Consider the following 19,491-nt stretch of genomic DNA (forward strand, 5'->3'; position numbering starts at 1 on the left):
CACACTGCAGATCTAGATAAAAGATCTATGCCCAACGAACTTCAGCTGTTTTATCAATGACATTCCCTCCAATATTGGGTCAGAACTGTTTATGTTAGCAGGTGATTGAGCAATGTTTAGCACTATTAGCGTGTCATGAGATTGTGAAGCATTCCGCTCCATGTACAGCGATGCCTGGACAAGATTCAGACATTGCCTGATATGTGGCCAGCAAGAATTGCGCCACACCAGTGCTAAGCAATGACCATATCCAACAAGAGAGAATCCAACTTTCTCCAATTGAAGACACTGTGCTGAATCAGACATACAAATACTGTGTGTACAAGAGCAGTTCAGATGTTTCGAATTCTCTGGAGAGTTACTCAACTCCTGGCAACCTAAATCATTTCCCACATCGACAAGGCAGTGGTCGGACTGTTCGGAAAGCTCTCCATTTGAGTGGATGCATGCAACTCCAAGAGCACTCAAGAAGCTCGACACCATAGGGGACAATTGATTGCCACCTTATCCAGCAGCATTTACATTCACTCCCTTCAATAATGCCGCACAGCTGCGGCCGTGTATAGCATCTACAATATGCACTGCTGTAACTCACTAACGCTCCCTCCACAACAACTTCCAAACCCGTGGCATCTACCACCTAGAAGGACAAGGGCAACAGATGCCTGGGAATACAACCAACTGCAAGTTCTCCTTCAAGCCGCACATCATCCTGACTTAGAGCTATATCGCCGTTTCTTCACTTTCACTGGCACAACATTGTGGAACTCGCTTCCTAACATCATTGTGGATGCACCTACACTGCATGGACTGCAGCGGTTCAACAGGGGAAGTTAAGGATGGGTAGTAACTGATGGCTTAGCCAGAGAGAGCCAATTCTGGTGAAGAAATAAATAATAATAAGCAATAAGAATACTCTTGTTTGAAATTTTCCAACGATTTTCGGCCGCAGTGGCTCCTGTGGGGGAGGCTACTTGATTTCCAATGCCCTTCGCGTGAAGACGTTCATCTTCTCAACACCCCTGATCAAGGTAAATTCCCCCTTGGACTGCACACTGTCTGCCAAACTAAATAATGAAGCGAGCAGGTAATTTAATGATCGTGCACATCCCCTTAAATATCGATATTCAAGTTATTACAAGAAATGTCAAGACAGTCTGTCTCTTCTCCTAACTTGGGCTGATGTCACAATGCTAATTTTAGATTCCCATTCTGCATAACGCTGTCCCATACAAAACCTGGATTCAAACTCAGGCGTGGGAAGAACAATGGATTAGCAGCTTTAAACTCTGAACCACCTCGCCACATGCGTGACACTTATGTAACGACGTCATGTAGCTTTGTTATCTACCAACTGTTGAACTAAATGATCCTCTTTGGCTCAGGTCCTGAATATTCAGCCAGATGTTCAAAAATTGAACTGTAGTTCCTGTCAGCAGACGAAAATCCCATCGAGTCAGTTTAGGGACTGATGTGAATGGACTGATGCGAAACATTTCAACACCGTGTCCAACATGTATCTGCGCATTTAGAAAACCCACTGCGGAAAGACTGAAACGGACAAATATTTCGTAGCAAAAACAAAAACCCCTACCAGAGATTCCTCATAGAGGAATCCATCGACTCACGGAAAACACATTTCCTGACCGACATTGCCTGATCATTGAGACAAATGTATCTGCTCCTGTCTGGCTTCATTCGTGAGGGGAGAGAAATTATATTGTTTCAGTGAGTCGTGAGACTATCCCTGGAGCAGATTGAAGATAATTTATTGTGTTTCACTGAGATATTCTGATTTTTGTCTTTTAGGTCACAAAGTGCTTTAATATTCAACACATCAGCCCTTCACAGGTCTGATGAAAGATCCAATCAGTGAGATATGCACTCACCACCTTTCATAGTATTTCATTGGATGAGAACGTCGCTGTTAAGGCCAGTCTTTGTTAAACTTCAAAAATTGTCCTTGAACTCAGCTGGCAGTTAGGAATCAACCACATATGTAGGCCAGACGAGCGAAGACATCAATTAACCATCACTGAGATTAGCATTTGTTTGCAGATTCTAATTAATGAGTTTAGTTTCCACCAGCAGCCATGGGGGGAAATGAACCCAAGTGCCCGGAATATTTCCATGACGTCACCGTCTCCCCTTAGAGAGAGTATTGACAGAAATTAAAATATCAAGTAGAGTGGGATCTAATTCGGGTCCCCATGTTATTGTTAATAAAGCATCACAGCCGAGCTCTTAGAAGACACTCGACGCAATCTGGGTTGGAAAATCACATTACTGACTGCAGTCAGACATTCTGCAAAGGAACCGCACTTCAGAAGAAACAATTGATAAAGTGACGACGAAGGTGGGATTCAAACTCACGCATGCAAAGCACAATGGATTAGCAGTCCATCGCCTTAACCTCTCGGCCACCTCGTCATGCTCTGCGGTTGCATTAAACCTCCTTCTATACTTTTTGCATTCATGATCTTTTGAAATAAGTGATCCTCATTTGTACAGGTCCTTAAAATTCTGTCAGGTGCCTAAAGATGGAAATGTAGTTTCTGTCAATAAAATAAATTTCCATCACATCAGATAAGAGACTGTTGTAAATTGATTGATGTGAATCACTTCAATAATTCAACATGGCATCCAACTTGTGAAAACCCACCGCGGAAAGTCCGGAACATAGAAGCATTGGGTAGCAAAAGGAAACCCCTCCCAGCTCACTGCAAGTACCGGAGCACAGCTAAAATGTGGCAAATCAAAATAAAACTTTGCGGGTCCCAGCTCTGCTTGGCCATTCAGTCAAGATTGTAATTGAGTGAAATTAGCCTCCCACTGGAACCACAAGCAGACAGTTCCCTTATTTGATGCTTTAGGATAAATTCAGAGTCCCATGGAACGGAGAAACGTTCTTTAAATTATTGAGTCCATTTTCTTCACGTGTTTTGAAGTGATGCATTCTCTGCAATGACTTCCCGGGTGTTCAAACCTGGTCCTGATTTCCGGAACTGCCACCACCTCGAGCGCGAGAAATTACGGCAATAAAATGCTTGACGGGCTGGTCGAAAGTTGAAAGCGAGACTTCACGCATATTAAGTGAATGAAACGTCCAAAGTGAGAATCATGCACCTAGACCAATGAACCACGTTCACAACAAAGTGCCCTTAACGAATCATTTCATTGCTACCCATAGTGCATCAATTAAAAGCCAATTACAGTTAATGCTGGAAATCTTGTGGAATGTATTAGAAACCCCTGGTAGGACTTCATGTGGTGGAGAGTTTCCCGCCTGAGTTCTATTTACTTCAGTATTTCTGGGGTTCCTAGATGCCACACTCGGTCAGAGGCTTCTATGAAAACAAGTGCAGTCACTTTCACCTCACGTCTTGAGTTCAGGTGTTTTCTCCATGTGTGAACCAAGGCTGCGATGAGGTCAGGAGCTGAGTGAACCTGGCAGAAAACAAACTGAGCTTCAGTGAGCGGATTATTGCTGAGTAAGTGTCCCTTGATCGTACTGTCGAATAAATTTTCCCTCACTATATTGATGAAAGAGAGAAGACTGGTGGGGTGATTTTTGCCGTTTGGATTTTCTGTTTTTTTTGTGGACAAGACAGACCTGAGCAATTTTCCACATTCCGGGGTAGATGCCAGTCTTGTAGCTGTAGTGGGACAGCTTGGCGAGGGGCGAGGCTATTTCTGGAGCACAGGTTTTCAGTACTGCTGCAGGAATTGTGCCAGGGCCCAAAGCCTTTGCAGTTACCCGTGCCTTCAGCCATATCTTGAATTCACTTGGAGTGAATGGAGCTAGCTGAAGACTGACATCTGTGATACATTTCTCCAACTTAGTGCTAAAGCGGAACTGAAGGAATCACATACGTGGCTCCATGAAACTCATTTGCTAAGCAGTGAAGAACGACAGTGTTTATCACAAGTGGGTTCCATTAATTCAGATGCAAGTTTGGTGCAAAAGTAGCCATGACCATGCGCGATACACACAGTTTTCTGATCTGCAGTTAGATGTGCTCCCGCTGTGATGCTTACATACCCGTGAGTTCAGAAGTTACAATGAAAAACCCGAAACCTGGAGGGAACTGAAACGCCTGTCCTTTGTCATTATGAGGTCATGTTCTCGGAGGTAAGCTGAAGAGTGGAGGTGACTGTAAAACTGCTATCCTTCGGTCGCTGGTTCAATTCTGACTGGAAATAGGAAACAAACACACCTTCCCGCAAGGCGGCCGGAATAGCTCAGTTGGGAGAGCGTTAGACTGAAAATCTAAAGGTCCCTGCTTCAATCCCGGGTTTCCGCAAAGTGCCTCAAGTCCACTTTCTTCAGCGTCTCTGGGTTAGGGGGTTAGTATTTTTTGGGGAGATTCAGCCCTATGTCTGAGGGTAGGGGAGACTTAACCTCCCCTCCCCCCCTCCCCCGCCCCCCCTTGCACGTGTGCAGCTATGTGCCCGCTGGCCCACGAAACTGGAATGAAGACCGATTTAGTTTTTCTTTAAAAAAACAATGAACAAACGCTAATCAATTCAGCTGCCATTAAACTATCCTGCAACTCACAAATGTTCCCAGCTGCTGATTCCTCGATCAGTCAGTGGGAATGTAAATCCTGAAAAATCCTTCTGTTGATCCATTTCAATGGTGCTTTTGTTAACATTAACCATGGGAGCGGAATTGGAATCCAACTGTTTCCCTCTAATTTATTCATCTTTCTTCGTGTCTTGATCTCTCAGTGATTCGATCGAGAAGCGAGCTCGCCTCAGTCACGTGGCGGACAGACCTCCTGAGTATTACGAATATTAACTCTTTCCTTTTAAATTCAGAACAGAATTTCTCATTGAAACACAGGGAATGCTGCTAAATCTACAGCCAGGATACTTTCATGGTTCATTGAAACAATATAATTTGACCCTTCAGTAAACGCTCTGTGTGCAGCTGTTTCTAGTGGTGTTCCTCAGTCAGGGATATTGGAACCGGATGTTAGTTTTCTGCATGTTTATTGGAAAGCCATTTAGGATGAAGTGACAAAGGTGATCGACGATGGAAGGGCAGTGGAAGTTATATACATGGATTACAGTAAGGCCTTTGACAAGGTCGCTCATTGCAGACTCGTGCAGAAGGAAAAGTCGCACGGGATCAGAGGTGAGCTGGCAAGATGGATACAGAATTGGCTTGGTCATAGAAGACAGAGGCTAGCAGTGGAAAGGTGCTTTTCTGAATGGAGAGCTGTGACTAGTGGTGTTCCACAGGGATCGGTGCTGGGAACTTTGCAGTTTGTTGTATACGTAAATGATTTGCAGAAAAATGTAAGTAGGCCAATTAATAAGTTTGCAGACGAGACTAAGGTTGGAGGAGTTGCAGATAGTGAAGAGGATTGTCAAAGGATCCAACGAGATATAGATCGGTTGGAGACTTGGGTGGAGAAATGGCAGATGGAGTTTAATCCGGACAAATGCGAGGTAAGGCATTTTGGAAGGTCTACTACGGGTAGGAATTATACAGTAAATGGCAGAACCCTTAATTGCATCGACGGGCAGAGGGATCTCGGTGTTCAGGTCCACAGCTCACTGAAAGTGGCAACGCAGGTGGATAAGGTAGTCAGGAATGCATATTGTATGCTTGCCTTCATTGGCAGGGGTATTGAGTATACAAGCTGGGAAGTCATGCTGCAGCTGTATAGAAACTTGGTTAGGCCAAACTTGGAATATTGCGTGCAATTCTGGTCGATGCATTACCAGAAGGATATGGAGGCGTTGTAGCGGGTGCAGAGGAGGTTTACCAGGATGCTGCCTGGTCTGGAGGTTATTACCTATGAGGAGAGGTTGGAGAAATTCGGATTGTTCTCAGTGGAGCGACAGAGATTGAGGGGCGACTTGATAGAAGTTTAAAAAATTGAGTGGCATGGACAGAGTAGATAGTCAGAAGCATTTTTCCTAGGGTGGAAGAAACAATTACTAGAAGGCATAGATTTAAGTTGAGAGGAGAAAACAATAATGGTGATGTGCGGGGAAGTTTATTACGCAGAGGGTAGTGCGTGTCTGGAATTCGCTGCCAGAGGAGGTGGTGGAAGCTGGCACGATAATAGTGTTTAAGATGCAGCTTGACAAATACATGAATAGGTTGGAATAGAGGACTACGGACCCCGGAAGTGCAAAATGTTTTAGTTTGACAGGTAATATGATTGGCACAGGGTTGCAGGGGCGAAGGGCCTGTTCTTGTGCTGTACTTTTCTTTGTTCTTTTTGCATTCTTTGTTACTGTAATTGTCTTTAAAAGTGTGGTAATTGTTGACTATATTTGTTGAATTCTGCATTTGGTATCCTCAGTCTCTCAGTTTCTCCAGAGTCACCAGCTCTTCAGCAGATACACAATAGCCTGATGCATCATCGTGAGGTCTTCAGTTGATGACATCACACGTCTCGACATGGAACTCGATCTGATCCAAATTGTTGGCGTCAGTTTACTTTCACCGGAACCCGGAGGCTCCCGACCTCATTTGGTCCATATATGGAGTGGGTGATTCCAGAGAGCGGGACCGGGAAAGTATTCCGAATGTTCCGGCTCAACAACGAATTGTTGATGTGTGACGTCGAATTGTTATTTACCGGATAGAAAAGTTATGATGAAAGGTCACAAACTTCAAACGTTGACAGTTTTTTTTCTCTCTCCACAGATGTTACCTGATGGGCTGAATGTTTCCTGCATTTTCATTTTTTTAAATTAATGTGAATAACCGAGTCCGCGCTGGATCATTCTTTAATGGTCTCTCACAAATTCTGCATCATTGTTTTCCTACCTTTCTGCTAAATTTCAGTCTTTGTATTTGGGTTTCTCCTCATCCACAGTTTGCAGCATCTGAATAATTAAAAACACAACGAAACTAAATTTGATCATTTGTGTCCTCCATCAGACTCAGATGCATTCTGAACTCCAACTGCGAAGTATTTCTCACTCACTTAATGCAACAAGAACATTTGAAGATGCATTTATTTCACAGGATAATGCTGAGCTTCTGCTCTCTCGGTATTTGCTTTCCCTGTTACTCTGCCATTGGATGCAAATCCACAGAAAGTAAGGAAGGAAATAAAGGAAGGAGGGAATATCGTGTTCCCTTACATGGTCCAACTCACGGAATATAATCACAGTCTAAAGAATAAAATATAAGAAAGTGTTTGAGTGGCGTTTGTGTGACTGGGCTTGTGGCGCAACGGTAGCGCGTCTGACTCCAGATCAGAAGGTTGCGTGTTCAAATCACGTCAGGCTCATGGCATCTACCGACAGCTTAAGTTCCTGTATTTTATATCTGGACAAAGATCATTGTTTGGGAATGTTCGTGAAATGTTGAATTTCGAAAGCATGATGAAAGCATTCTTCTCCAGATGCTCCCGATTTACAGACTCAGTCTTTCTGTTGCGCTGTTTTATATCAAAGTTTCAGGGATGTGGTGTGTGCATTAATTGTGCAATTGCTCTGTTACCCAGTATGAGTAGTAAAACACAAACTGTCCACCATGAAAACAAAACCACGTGGAAACAGAGGCTGAAACTAACCTCTGTAAAAAAACAGAAGAGAAGTAAAAATGGTCCGAGAGGGAGGGAGAATGGGTGGGTGGGTTGGGGACACTTTTCCAGAGCGATATTGTTGATCTCAATGATCTCACTGGAAAGCTGGAAAGTGTCTAATTGAAAGATGAGGCGCTGTTCTTCGAGCGTACCTGAGCTTCATAGGAACATTGCAGGAGGCCGAGAGCCGAGTGATCTGCGGAAGAGCCAGGCCGCCAGTCATTTTGTTTCACCAGCTTGACTGTGTGGATGAGTTGGATCGAGTTCCTGCTGATTTACCGGAAGAACCTGGGTATCAATTCTCTCACCAGAAATTGCCGCTCCAGCACCTTTTGTCCTCTGAAATCCCAATTCGAACAATTGTTGCCCTAAGAAGCTGCATCATCGACACTTTCTGCCCAGTAATTGTTTTCATTCCTTCTCAAATACTCTAAATAATTCCTCTTCAACCTGATTGCTGAAACGCAGGAAAATGCTCCGTTACATTACAGCTAAAATATGGAAAGAAGAAAATCAAATCACACTGCGGGACTGGCAGCTCTGTCAGTTTGTATATTCTTTCAGAAAAGATGGCAACCGACTGTATTAAGGTTCCTACCTGAACCCGCAAGCATGAGGTTGTTTTATTTGGTGTATCATGGTAGTTTCAGTGTCACAAGACAAGGACAAACGTACTTTAAACATTGCGTTCAGTTACGTTACGTGCGTTGCTGTGTTATAATATCTGCAATGGCTTCCTGGCTGCTCAATCATCGCCTCGACTTCAGAAATTGTCATCATCTGGAGCGTGAAGTATTTTGCGAACGCATGTCGCACGCTAATACGATGAAAAATCCCGCAGCAGGAATCATACCCCGAGGCCAAAGAGACAGTTCTCTAAAAGTGACGCACAAATGCTATCTTTTCACGACGCAATGACAGAATAAGAAACTTTAGTGAACAGTGTTGCATTTAACTATCTGCCCCGGTGAATATCCGAAGCAGTGATATCAGTTTTCACCACCAGCCAAGTCGGCCCGTGGTTGCGCCTCGCCAATCACGTGGGAATTGCGATTCTGCCAGTTAATGTGTTCAATTTGCATTTTGGGAGAAATTTGAAGTGATCAGGACTTCACCAGCGGCCTCATGGTAAGGTGCCTGAGTGATGTAAATCATGATGTGGTCAGATGAGGGTATGTTTCACTGTTTCCGCCGTGACCTTTCATGCTGAGGAGAAACATGTCGGACATGTTCTGGAAATGTTTCACACCGGCCCATTCCCAACAGCCACTGACCTGATGTGAAAGGAATTTCCTCTGTGTTAAGCAGCTACATTCCCAACATATTCCATCTTGCTGTACATCCATGACGGACGGTGAAGATGATCTTCTTCCCAAACTTCTCATGGATGGAACAAAATGGGACGAGACTGATTCAGAACGTATCGATATTGAAATGGCAATGCGAATAAGGTGATCGAATATTATTCTGTTGTGGCCTGTAGGCCTGTGTTCCAATTCTACTCTCGTCGTTATGTTCCGGAATGTTTAACGCATTGTTTCTTTGCATTTGATCACCTTTTCCATAAAGTAGCCCTGGAATCACATTCCTGTCAATTCATCAAACTGGAGGTTCCAGAATTAACCATCTTTTATGGAAATTGCGACGGGCAATTTGAAATCATTGTCCCTCCTTCTACACATTCTTCCTTTCCTTTCTGTGCATTTACACTGAATGGAAAAGTAAAAGGAAATACAAATAATGAGAAAGCAGAACACAACATTATCCTGTGGGTTAAATGCATTTTCAAGTCCTCCAAATAGGTTAAGGGGGTGAGAAATACTTGGGTAGATGGAGCTCATCATGATGCCCAATCTGATCGAGGCCACGAATGATCGAGTTTTGTTCCGTTTTGTTTTTAATTGGTGAGATGCTGTAAACTGTGGAGGAGCAGAGATCCAAAAAGAAAAACTGAAAAACAGGTAGAAAAAAATAACGATGCAACAATTGTGACGGCGCCGACTGCGTTGATCATATTCACAAAATAATAGAAAAAGCTGGAAACACTCTGCGATCAGGTAACATCTGTGGAGAGAAAACCGAGCAGTTAACGTTTCAAGTGTCCGACCTTTTACCAGAACTTTTGCGTTCAGTAAATACCAATTCCGTGTCACAAAATCAACAATTTGCTGTTTAAGCAGTAACATTCGGAATACTATCCCAGTGCCACTCTCTGTAATCAACGCTCTGTGTTTGGACAAACGCTGTAATAAGCGCAGGAGCCTCTTGGTTATTGTGGAAGTAAACTGGCGCCATCGAGTTGGGTGAAGCCGTAAAAAATGTAGATGCGATCAGATAGGGTTCCATGTAGGGAAATGTGAGATTGTTTGCTTAAGACCTAAAGAAGGTGCATCAGATGACCATCTTCCAACCTTATGACCCCCAAACCTCGGACGGCCCGCTCCTACCTCCTACCCAAAATCCACAAACAGGACTGTCCCGGCAGACCGATCGTGTCAGCCTGTTCCTGCCCCACGGAACTCATTGTTTGCTATCATGACTCAATTCACTCTCCCCTTGTCCAGTCTCTTCCAACTTACATCCGTGATTCCTCTGACACCCTACATGATATCAACAATTTCCAGAACCCTGGCCCCACCATCCTCCTCTTCACCATGGACCTTCAATCCCGCTACACCCTCATCCCCCACCGGGATGGTCTGAGGGCTGTCCGCTTCTACCTCGACCGGAAGCCACAACAATCACCATTCCCCACTACTCTACTCCGTCTGGCTGAACTTGTTCTCTCACTGAAAAATTTCACCTTAAACTCGTCTCAATTCCTCAAAATACAAAGTGTCACTGTGGGTACCCACATTCGCCCCAGTTATGTCTGTCTCTTTATGGGGTATGTGGAACATTCCTTGTTCCAGTCCTACTCAACCCACTCCCACAACTCTTTCTCTGTAACACCGATGACTGCTTCTGTGCCGCTTCATGCTCTCGTCTGGAACTGGAAAAAATTACTTAATTTTGCTTGCAATTTCCACCACTCCATCATTTTTACAAGGCCCATCGCTGACACTTCCCCGCCCTTCCTTGACCTCTCTACCTCAATTTCTGGTGATAGACTGTCCACAAATATTCATTACAAGCCCACTGACTCCCACAGCTACCTCGTCTACAGCTCCTCACAGCCTGCTTCCTGTGAGGACTCCATCACATTCTGTCAGTTCCATTGCCTCCGCTGTATCTGTTCCGATGATACCACTTTCCAAATCAGTTATTCTGACATGTCTACCTTCTTCCTTAACCGAGATTTTCCACCCACGGTGATAGACAGGGCCCTCAACTTTGTCCTGCCCATCTCCCGTGCTTCCTCCCTCACAATTCCCTCTCCATCCCAGAACCATGATAGGGTCTCCCGTGTCCTCATTTATCACCCCACCAGCCTTCGAATTCAAATGATCATCCTCCACCATTTCCACCACTCCAGCATGATGTCACCACCAAACAAATCTTCCCTTCACGCCCCTTGTCGATATTCCATAGGGACCGTTCCCTCTGGGACACCCTGGTCCACTCCTCCATCACCCCCTGCAGCTCAACCCGCTCCCACGGCACCTTCCCATGCAACCGCAGAAGGTGCAACACCTGCCCCTTTACTTCCCCCCTGCCCACTGTCCAAGGGCGCAAACACTCCTTTCAAGTGAAGCAGCATTTCACTTGCACTTCCCTCAATTTAGTCTACTGCATTCACTGCTCCCAATGCGGTTTTCTCTACATTGGAGTCCAAACGTAGATTGGGTGTCCACTTTGCAGAACACCTTCGGTCTGTCCGCAAGCTTGACCCAGAAATATCTGTCACTTGCCATTTCAGCACACCACCCTGCTGTCAAGCCCACATGCCCATCCCTTGCCTGCTGCTGTGTTGCAGTGAAGCTCAACGCAAACTGGAGGAACAGCACCTCATCTTCCGATTAGGCACTCTACAGCCTTCCGGGCTTAACATTGAGTTAAACAACTTCAGATCATGAACTCTCTCCTCCATCTCCACCCCAATTCCGATCCTTTTTTTTTCCAGTAATGATAATTATAATTTTTTAAATATATTTTTCTTTTCCCACCTATTTATATTATTTTATTTTAAATTTATTTCCGTCCATTGTTTTATCTTCTCCTTTTAGCCTATTTCGATACCTTCACCACACCCCGCCCCCACTAGGGCCATTTGTCACTTGCTTATCCTGCTTTCTATCCTTAATGTCACTATTAGCACACCCTTTAGCTCATAAAACCACCGTGAACACCCCTTTGTCCTTTTCTCTGTTACATCTTTGGCAATCTCTCCTTTGTCTCCACCTGTCACTGGCCGTCTCTCCGGCTCTGCCTGTCCCACCCCCCTTAAACGGCTTTATTTCACCTCTTTTCTATTTCTCTTCAGTTCTGATGAAGTCATACGGGCTCAAAACGTTAACTCTGGTTCCTCTCCAAAGTGGCTATCAGACCTGCTGAGTTTTTCCAGTTATTTATGTTTTTGTATCAGCTGATTTCCTGTCTGGTGAGGGGCTTGGAACTCTGGTGGAGCAAAGAGACTGAGAGTTTCAAATGCAGAAATCACCAAATTGAGTGAACAGGCTACATTTTTTCAAGGTGAAATCAATCCGAATAACTCATTTATACTTTACATCGACAGCAATCTGCCTGTTAATTCATGTGTAATTGGTGTTGATTTTGGTTTGTTTGTTAAAACAAAGTAAGAAGTAAAAACATCAGAAGCGAAATCTTGTCTTTTGTTTTTCTCGTAGATGTCATTGGGTAAATTTGATTCTATTGGTCTCCACGGAGACCTGAACAAAAGGCACACTGGTTCCTGGGCTTTATAAGTAGAAGCATCGAGCACCAAAGCAAAACAGCAATGGAGAATCGTTATAAACACTGAAATCAAAAGAGAAAATGTTAGAAAAACTCAGCAGTTCAGGCAGCATCTGTGGAGAGAGAAACAGAGTTATCGTTTCAAGTCTAATATGACTCTTCGCCGGATATTCCCTTTCTCCCTATACAGATGCTGACTGACTGGCTGACTTTTTCCAGCATTCCGTTTTCATTTCAGGTTTCTAGCATCCGAGCTACTTCCTTTTAATCTATTCATGGATGTGGGCGTCGCTGGTTGGCCTTCATTTATAGCCCAACCCTAATTTCCCTTCAGATGGAGGTTGTGAGTTGTCTTCTTGAACCGCTGCAGCTTTATAAAATAATGGTTGTGCCGGGAGCAGGGCATTGTGTCCAACAATGATCACCACACTTTAGAAAGATGTGGCGACATTAGAGAGTGCGCAGGAAACATAGGGAAAAAAATGATTTATCTGAGAAACTTCAGTTACGCCTGATCACTGCCGTATGCTCGAAACATTTATCTCTAAATCCCTAATTAATGCCATCCCCTACTTTATCAATACTGCTTGGAGTCCTATATACATCTCCCACTAATGTTTTCCGCCATTTGTTGCTTCTTAGCTCTACACAGATTGATTCTACATCTAGATTTTATGAACCAATATCCTCTCTCAATATTGCACTGATTTCATCGTTAAAGAAAAATGCCATGCCACCTCCTTTTCCTTTTTGCCTGTCTTCCCTAAATATTGAAAACCATTGGACATTCAGTTCCCAGAATTGGTCACCCTACATCCATGTCTCTATTCTCGTAATCATGTTGTGCCCGTTTACATCTATTTGCAGTGTCAATTCGTCCAACTTATTCCCAATGCTCCGTGCATTGAGATACAGTGCATTTAGACTTCTCTTTTTACAAATATTTCTATGTACTATGGCAGTTTTAGCTGCTCGCCCCCGTTTCCTCTGCCTTACACTTCTGTTTTTTTTTTGTTTTTCTGTCTTTCATTTCTACCTTTGTTTCCGTCTCTTATGTCTCTTCACTCAGGTTCCTATTCCCCTGCAAGTCTAGCGTCCCCCGCAATCCTTCTGGTAAAGCCGGACTGCAGGATCTACATAAAAGATCTATGCCCAAAAATCTCCAGCTGCTTCATCAATGACATTCCCAATATAGGGTTGGAATTGCGGATGTTGGCAGGTGATTGAGCAATGTTTAGCGCTATTAGCGGGTCATGTGATTGTGAAGCATTCCGCTCCATGTACAGCGAAGCCTGGACAAGATTCAGACATGGCCTGATATGTGGCCAGCAAGAATTGCGCCTCATCAGTGCTAAGCAATGACCATATCCAACAAGAGACAATCCAACTTTCTCTGCTTGAAGTTCAGTGGAATTAACATCGCTGAATAATGCACCGTTCACATGCTGGGTGTATCCATTCAGCAGACACTGTGCTGAATCAGACATACAAATACTGTGTGTACAAGTGCAGTACAGATGTTGCGAATTATGTGGAGAGTGACTCAACACCTGCCAGCCTATATCATTTCCCACATCTACAAGGCACTGGTCGGACTGTTCGGAATGCTCTCCATTTGCCTGGATGCATGCAATTTCAAGAGCACTCAAGAAGCTCAACACCATACGGGTCAATTGCTTGGCACCTTACCCACCAGCATTTACATTCACTCCCTTCAATAATGCCGCACAGTTGCGGCCGTGTATACCATCTACAAGATGCACTGCTGTAACTTACCAACGCTCCCTCCACAACAACTTCCAAACCTTGAAATCTACCACCTAGAAGGACAAGGGCATCAGATGCCTGGGAACACAACCACCTGCATGTTCTTCTTCAAGCCACACACCATCCTGACTTGGAGCTATATCGCAGTTCCTTCACTGTCACTGGCACAACATTTTGGATCTCTCCTCCTAACATCATTGTGGATGCACTTACACCGCATGGACTGCTGCGATTCAACAGGGGAATGTAAGGATGCGTAGTAACTGATGGCTTAGCCAGAGAGAGCCAACCCCGGTGAAGAAATAAATAATCATGGACAATACGAATTCTCTTGTTTATAATTTTCCAATGATTTTCGTCCGCAGTGACTCTTGTGGGGGAGGCTTCTTGATTTCCAATACACTTCACGTGAAGAAGTTCATCTTCTCAACACCCCTGACCAAGGTAAATTCCCCCTTGGACTGCACACTGTCCGCCAAACTAAATAATGAAGCGAGCAGGTAATTTAATGATCGTGCACATCCCCTTAAATATCGATATTCAAGGTATTACAAGAAATGTGCAGACAATCTGTCTGTTCTCCTAAATTGGGCTGATGTCACAATGTTAATTTTAGATTCCCATTCTGCATAACGCTGTCCCATACATAACCTGGATTCAAACTCACGCGTGGGAAGCAAAATGGATTAGCAGCCTTAAACTCTGAACCACCTCGCCACATGCATGACACTTATCTAATGACGTCATGTAACTTTGGCATCCACGAACTGTTGAACTAAATGATCCTCTTTGGCACAGGTCCTGAATATTCAGCCAGATGTTCAAAATGGAAATGGAGTTTCTGTCAGCAGACGAAATTCCCATCGCCTCAGTTCACGGGCTGATGTGAATGGACTAATGCGAAACATTTCAACGCCATGTCCAGCATGTATCTCTACAGTGTGAAAACCCACTGCGGAAAGACTGACACAGACAAACATTTCACAGCAAAAACAAACCCCTCCCAGAGATTCCTCACAGAGGAATCCATCGGCCATCGGAACACACAATTCCTGACCGACATTGTGTGATCATTGAGACAAATGTATCTGCTCCTGACTGGCTTCATTCCGTGAGGGGAGAGAAATTATATTGTTTCTGTGAGTCGTGAGACTAACCCTGGAGCAGATTGAAGATAATTTATTGTGTTTCACTGAGATATTCTGTTTTTTTGTTTTTAAGTCACAAAGTGCTTTAATATTCAACACATCAGTCCATCACAGGTCAGATGAAAGAACCAATCAGTGAGATATGCAGTCACCACCTTTAATAGTATTTCATGGGATGAGAGCGTCGCTGTTAAGGCCAGTGTTTGTTACACGTCCAAACTTGTCGTTGAACTCAGCTGGCAGTTAGGAATCAACAACAGATGTAGGACAGACGAGCGAAGAGATCAATGAACCATCACTGAGATTAGCGTTTAATTGCAGATTCAAATTATTGAGTTTACTTTCCACCAGCAGCCATGGGGGGAAATGAACCCAAGTTCCCGGAATATTCCCATGACGTCATCGTCTCCCCTTAGAGTCAGTATTGACAGAGATGAAAATATCAAGTAGAGTGGGATCTAATTCGGGTCCCCATGTTATTGTTAGTAAAAGCTCTTAGAAGACACTCTGGGTCGGAGAATCACATCAGTGACTGCAGACAAACATTCTGCAAAAGAACCGCACTTCAGAAGAAACAATTGATAAAGCGACGACGAAGGTGGGATTCGAACCCACGCGTGCAAAGCACAATGGATTAGCAGTCCATCGCCTTAACCTCTCGGCCACCTCGTCAAGTACTATGTGTTCATTAAATCTCCTTCTATACTTTTTGCATTCATGAACTGTTCAAATAAGTGATCCTCTTTTGTACAGGTCCTGAATATTCTGTCAGGTGCCTAAAGATAGAAAAGTAGTTTCTGTCAATAAAATAAATTTCCATCACATCAGATAAGAGACTGTTGTAAATTGATTGATGTGAATCACTTCAATACTTCAACATGGCATCCAACTTGGGAAAAACCACCGCGGAAATACCGGAACATACAAGCATTTGGTAGCAAAAGGAAACCCCTCCCAGCTCACTGCAAGTACCGGAACACAGCTAAAATGTGGTAAATTAAAATAAAACTTTGTGGGTCCCAGCTATGCTTGGCCAAACAGTCAAGATTGTAATTGAGTGCAATCAGCCTCCCACTGAATCCACAAGCAGACAGTTCCCTTATTTGATGCATTAGGATAAATTTGGAGGCCCATGGAACGAAGAAACGTTCTTTAAACTACTGAGTTCATTTTCTTCACGTGTGTTGAGGTGATGCATTCCCTGCAATGACTTACCGGGTGTTGAAACCTGGTCCTGATTTCCGGAACTGCCACCAGCTCGAGCGCGAAAAATTAGAGCATTAAAATGCTTGACGGGTTCGTCGAAAGTTGAACGCGGGACTTCTTGGATATTAACTCAATGAAACGCCCAAAGTGAGAATCATGCCCCTAGACCAACGAACCACGTTCAATCCAAAGTGTCCTTAACGAATCCTTTCATTGCTACCCATAGTGCATCAATTAAAAGCCAATTAGTGTTAATGCTGGCAATCTCGTGGAATGTATTAGAAACCCCTGGTAGGACTTCATGTGGTGGAGAGTTTACCGCCTGAGTTTCATTTACTTCAGTATTGTTGGGGTTCCTAGATGCCACACTCGATCAGAGGCTTCAATGAGCTCAAGTGCAGTCACTTGCACCTCACCTCTTGAGTACAGCTGTTTTCTCCATGTGTGAACCAAGGCTGCAATGAGGTCAGGAGCTGAGTGACCCTGGCAGAAAACAAACTGAGCCTAATGAGCGGGGTATTGCTGAGTAAGGGCCACTTGATCGCACTGTCGAATAAATTTTCCCTCACTTTCTTGATGAAAGAGAGAAGACTGATGGGGTGTTTTTTGCCGGTTGGATTTTCTGTTTTCTTTATGGACAAGACAGACCTGAGCAATTTCCCACATTGCCGGGTAGATGCCAGTCTTGTAGCTGTAGTGGGACAGTTGGGCGAGGGGCGAGGCTATTTATGGAGCACAGGTTTTCAGTGCTGCTGCAGGAATGGTGTCATGGCCCAAGGCCTTTGCATTACCCGTGTCTTCAGCCATTTCCTGATTTCACTTGGAGTGAATGGAGCTGGCTGAAAACTGACACCTGTGATGCATTTCCCGAGCTTTGTGCAAAAGCAGAACTGAGGGAATCACTTACGTGGCTCCATGAAACTCATCTGCTAAGCAGTGAAAGACAACAGTTCTTAAAGCAATCGGGTTCCATTAATTCAGATACAGATTTGGTGCAAAAGTAGCCATGACCATGTGCGATACACACAGTTTTCTGATCTGCAGTTAGATGTGCTCCCGCTGTGACGCTTACATACCCGTGAGTTGAGAAGTTATGAAGAAAAAATCGAAACCTGGAGGGAACTGAAGCGCCTGTCCTTTGTCATTATGAGGTCATGTCCTCGAGGGTAAGCTGAAGACTGGAGGTGACTGTAAAAGTGATATCATTAGGTCGCTGGTTCAATTCTGACTGGAAACAAACACAGTTTCAGCAAGGCGGCCGAAATAGCTCAGTTGGGAGAGCGTTAGACTGAAGATCTAAAGGTCCCTGGTTCAATCCCGGGTTTCGGCAGAGAGCCTCAACTCCACTTTCCTTAGCGTCTCCGCGTTATTGCTGGGTGAGGGTGTTAGTATTTTTAGGGGAGATTCGGCCCTTTGTCTGAGGGTAGGGGAAACTTACCTCCCCGCCTTGCACGTGTGCAGCTCTGTGCACGCTTGCCCACGTAACTGGAATGAAGAGGGGTTTAGTTTTTCTTAAAAAACAATGAACAAACGCTAATCAATTCAGCTGCCATTAAACTATCCTGCAACTCACAAATGTACCCAGCTGCTGATTCCTCGCTCAGTCATTGGGAATGTAAATCCTGAAAAATCCTTCTGTTGATCCATTTCAATGGTGCTTTTGTTAACATTAACCATGGGAGCGGAATTGGAATCCAACTGTCTCCCGCTAATTTATTCATCTTTCTTCGTGTCTTGATCTCTCAGTGATTCGATCGAGAAGCGAGCTCGCCTCAGTCACGTGGCGGACAGACCTCCTGAGTATTACAAATATTAACTCTTTCCTTTTAAATTCAGAACAGAATTTCTCATTGAAACACAGGGAATGCTGCTAAATCTACAGCCAGGATACTTTCATGGTTCATTGAAACAATATAATTTGACCCTTCAGTAAACGCTCTGTGTGCAGCTGTTTCTAGTGGTGTTCCTCAGTCAGGGATATTGGAACCGGATGTTAGTTTTCTGCATGTTTATTGGAAAGCCATTTAGGATGAAGTGACAAAGATGATTGACGATAGAAGGGCAGTGGATGTTATATGCATGGATTTCAGTAAGGCCTTTGACAAGGTCGCTCATGGCAGAATGGTACAGAAGGTAAAGTCGCACGGGATCAGAGGTGAACTGGCAAGATGGATACAGATTTGGCTTTATCATGGAAGACAGAGGGTAGCAGTGGAAGGGTGCTTTTCAGAATGGAGAGCTGTGACTAGTGGTATTCCGCAGGGATCAGTGCTGGGAACTTTGCTGTTTGTAGTATACTTAAATGATTTGCAGGAAAATGTAACTGGGATAATTAGTAAGTTTGCAGACGACACTAAGGTTGGAGGAGTTGCAGATAGTGAAGAGGATTGTCGAAGGATCCAAAGGGATATAGATTGGTTGGAGACTTGGGTGGAGAAATGGAAGATGGAGTTTAATCCGGACAAATGCGAGTTAATGCATTTTGGAAGGTCTACTACGGGGAGGAAGTGCATCGACCGGCAGAGGGATCTGGGTGTACAGGTCCACAGCTCACTGAAAGTGGCAACTCAGGTTGATAAGGTAGTCAGGACGGCATATATGCTTGCCTTCATTGACAGGGGTATTGAGTATAAAAGCTGGGAAGTCATGCTGCAGCTGTATAGAACCCTGGTTAGGCCACACTTGGAATATTGCGTGCAATTCTGGTCGCTAGATTATCAGAAGGATATGGAGGCGTTGGAGAACGTGCAGTGGAGGTTACCAGGATGCTGCCTGTTCGGGAGTTTATTAGGTATGAGGAGAGATTGGAGAAACTCGGATTGTTCTCAGTGGAGCGACGGAGATTGAGGGGCGACTTGATAGAAGTTTACAAACTTGAGTGGCATGGACAGAGTAGATAGTCAGAAGCTTTTTCCTAGGGTGGAAGAGTCAATTACTAGAGGGCATAGATTTAGGTT

General features: G+C 44.2%; 5 non-coding genes across 5 annotated transcripts; 3 read left to right on the plus strand and 2 right to left on the minus strand.

Annotated features, from left to right (window-relative positions):
- Window positions 1–2,348: 2,348 nt before the first annotated feature.
- Window positions 2,349–2,430, minus strand: trnas-gcu (transfer RNA serine (anticodon GCU)). The gene has a single exon. It is a non-coding gene; the product is annotated as a tRNA-Ser (tRNA).
- A 1,801-nt stretch (window positions 2,431–4,231) lies between these two features.
- On the plus strand, window positions 4,232–4,304 carry trnaf-gaa (transfer RNA phenylalanine (anticodon GAA)). The gene has a single exon. It is a non-coding gene; the product is annotated as a tRNA-Phe (tRNA).
- Window positions 4,305–7,190: 2,886 nt separating this feature from the next.
- Window positions 7,191–7,262, plus strand: trnaw-cca (transfer RNA tryptophan (anticodon CCA)). The gene has a single exon. It is a non-coding gene; the product is annotated as a tRNA-Trp (tRNA).
- An 8,656-nt stretch (window positions 7,263–15,918) lies between these two features.
- Window positions 15,919–16,000, minus strand: trnas-gcu (transfer RNA serine (anticodon GCU)). The gene has a single exon. It is a non-coding gene; the product is annotated as a tRNA-Ser (tRNA).
- Window positions 16,001–17,791: 1,791 nt separating this feature from the next.
- On the plus strand, window positions 17,792–17,864 carry trnaf-gaa (transfer RNA phenylalanine (anticodon GAA)). Its single transcript has one exon. It is a non-coding gene; the product is annotated as a tRNA-Phe (tRNA).
- The last annotated feature ends 1,627 nt before the right edge of the window (window positions 17,865–19,491 follow it).

The sequence above is a fragment of the Cetorhinus maximus genome, chromosome 31 (assembly GCF_964194155.1).
Source record: "Cetorhinus maximus chromosome 31, sCetMax3.hap1.1, whole genome shotgun sequence".
NCBI classification, from domain to species: Eukaryota; Metazoa; Chordata; class Chondrichthyes; order Lamniformes; family Cetorhinidae; genus Cetorhinus; species Cetorhinus maximus.